This window comes from Morus notabilis, unplaced genomic scaffold, assembly GCF_000414095.1.
Source record: "Morus notabilis unplaced genomic scaffold, ASM41409v2 Scaffold205, whole genome shotgun sequence".
Lineage (NCBI taxonomy): Eukaryota > Viridiplantae > Streptophyta > Magnoliopsida > Rosales > Moraceae > Morus > Morus notabilis.
In genome coordinates, this window is record NW_010363285.1 from 614,437 (window position 1) to 616,936 (window position 2,500).

The window sequence follows — 2,500 nt, forward strand, 5'->3', positions numbered from 1 at the left end:
ATATTATTATAATATTATTATAAAATAATTATTATAATATCATATTATATGATAAAATAATAATATTATAGTTATTAATATAATTATAAAATTATTTGTTACAATATTACTATTATATTATATTATATTATATTATTAGTTTCAATTTTAAATTAGAAAGATTGTAAATTTTAAATTTCATTAGGGATATTATGGGTATTATGAAAGTTTCATTAATTGTACTATGTTAATTCCTGCTTAATTTAAAAGCTAAAGTTGTATTTAGGCTACTTCTGATTTTGGTTGTAGATTCTTCAAAAATTATTCAAAAAGTACTTTTGCGGAGATTTATCAAACACTAAAATCAACTTTTACTACAAGCATAAACTAATTTTAGGAGTGAAAAGTAATACCAAACACAGCCTATGTGTCCCTGCCATATATTAAAACACGTATATAGCATATATTTCTACGTTAATTTCCTTCCCAATCGCTTATTTTACGCCAAAATCAATACAAAATCATCTTAATTAATTCTTTTGCAATCAATTGCAGTTTGAACTAGTCAATTAAGCTATTTTGTGTCCTTGATTCTAGGAGTAGACAAGACTAATCTTTCTTCAGTACTCATGCTTTAAATTTTTAGTGTTTTAAATGATGCTTAACCAATCACAGTAAGTCATTTAATGGAATTACACCTTAATGTATAGAGTTGAAAATATTTCCAAGTTTTTTACAATAACATGGTACAATGTGGCTGGTTAGATTATTATATGCTTTTTTTTAAATGATTAAAAGTACACTAAAATTGGATGACGGTCTATTAAAATTCAGCTGTGATATGTATTTTTATTTTGAATAGTGAAGGATTGAGCAAAGTTTCATGTTCTATTACCAAGTCATATTAAACTATACCAACGACATGACAAAGTCATAAAAGAATATAATCTATTGGATTAAAGTTCACGGTTCAATGCACAGCCATGGGGACGAAACTAGCCCAAACAACAATACGACATAGTACCCTTCTTTCTCGGTAATACGACATGACACCGTTATCAGAGAAAGACTAAACTAACTGCAAACTGAACTCAGAGAATGTTGTGAAGAACGTCACTCTTACAATCACAACAGACAATTGCCATGTGGCAAACATATATATATAATTATATATATATATATATACGGCATCCCATAAAGCAGCATTATTATTACGTTAAAAGAAATTAAGAAATAAAATTGACTTAGTTAGTAACCACGAAATGGCGCGAGAGGAAAGGAAGCAAAGCGAAGTTAGTGGATGTTGTAAAGAATGTCACCCCCACAATTCATTAGATCCACATTCACTAAAAAGGAACAAAAAAATTCTTGTCAACCAATTATTTTGTCTTGTTTGATGATCCTGTCTCTTTTTTCTTTTCCTTGATTCTTTCATGGCTGTTTTTTCTTGGAGAGAGAGAGAGAGTTTTGAATCATAACATGTAATCACTTAGCTAGAAGAAGAAGGATCACACAAAAGAAATTAACAAATGGTAAGCTTTTGAGTTTGGAATGTATATATGTTTGTTCTGTATTATAAATGTTGAACGTATCAGAATATGCATGCATGCAAAATTGTTATTGATCCAATTATATATTTATTAATTTATGATATTGTAACGACAGATTTTTTATTCTTTAATTTGCTTGTGAGCAGGAAACTCCAGTGAATATAATTGTAGGTTCGCACGTCTGGGTTGAAGACTCAGATATAGCGTGGATAGATGGAAAAGTATCAAAGATTACTGAACAAGAAGTGGAGATTCAGGCCAGCAATGGGAGAAAGGTACGTGAAAAACAAGCCTATATAATTTATTCTCTAGAAATTCGTATTTCACTTTTATTTCTTATAAAAACTCTTTCATTTTGGATTTTTTTTTTAAGGTTGTTGCAAACTTATCAAAAATATATCCGAGAGATACGGAAGCTCCTGCTAGTGGAGTTGATGACATGACAAAGCTGTCTTATTTGCATGAACCTGGAGTCTTGGAGAATTTGAAGACTAGATATGAGCTTAATGAAATCTATGTAAGTGTGTGTTAAAGCGCTAATCCTTTCATCCTTAAGGTTCACCCCTAAGGTTGATAATAATTTGTCCCTTTGTTCTAAAGAGAGAATCCTTAATGCAATTTCAATTGTTTAACATGTATAATCTTTCCTTGGCAGACTTATACTGGAAACATCCTTATTGCCATTAACCCCTTCCAAAGATTGCCCCATATTTATGATGCTCACATGATGCAACAATACAAGGGTGCGCCTTTCGGGGAGCTCAGTCCTCATGTATTTGCAGTTGCTGATGTTGCATACAGGTTATCTATCTATAATCTTCTGCTTTAGATTGATTCTATATATTACTTGTCTTTATTAATGAAAAGATTTGAGTTAACAAGTCCTTCGAAAAAATCAGGGCGATGATTAATGAGGGAAAAAGCAATTCGATCCTTGTCAGCGGTGAAAGTGGTGCGGGTAAAACTGAGAC

The 2,500-nt window shown here is 30.8% G+C and overlaps 1 pseudogene; it reads left to right on the plus strand.

Annotated features, from left to right (window-relative positions):
* Positions 1-1,488: 1,488 nt before the first annotated feature.
* LOC21407282 overlaps positions 1,489-2,500 on the plus strand; it is a 10,875-nt pseudogene continuing 9,863 nt past the window's right edge.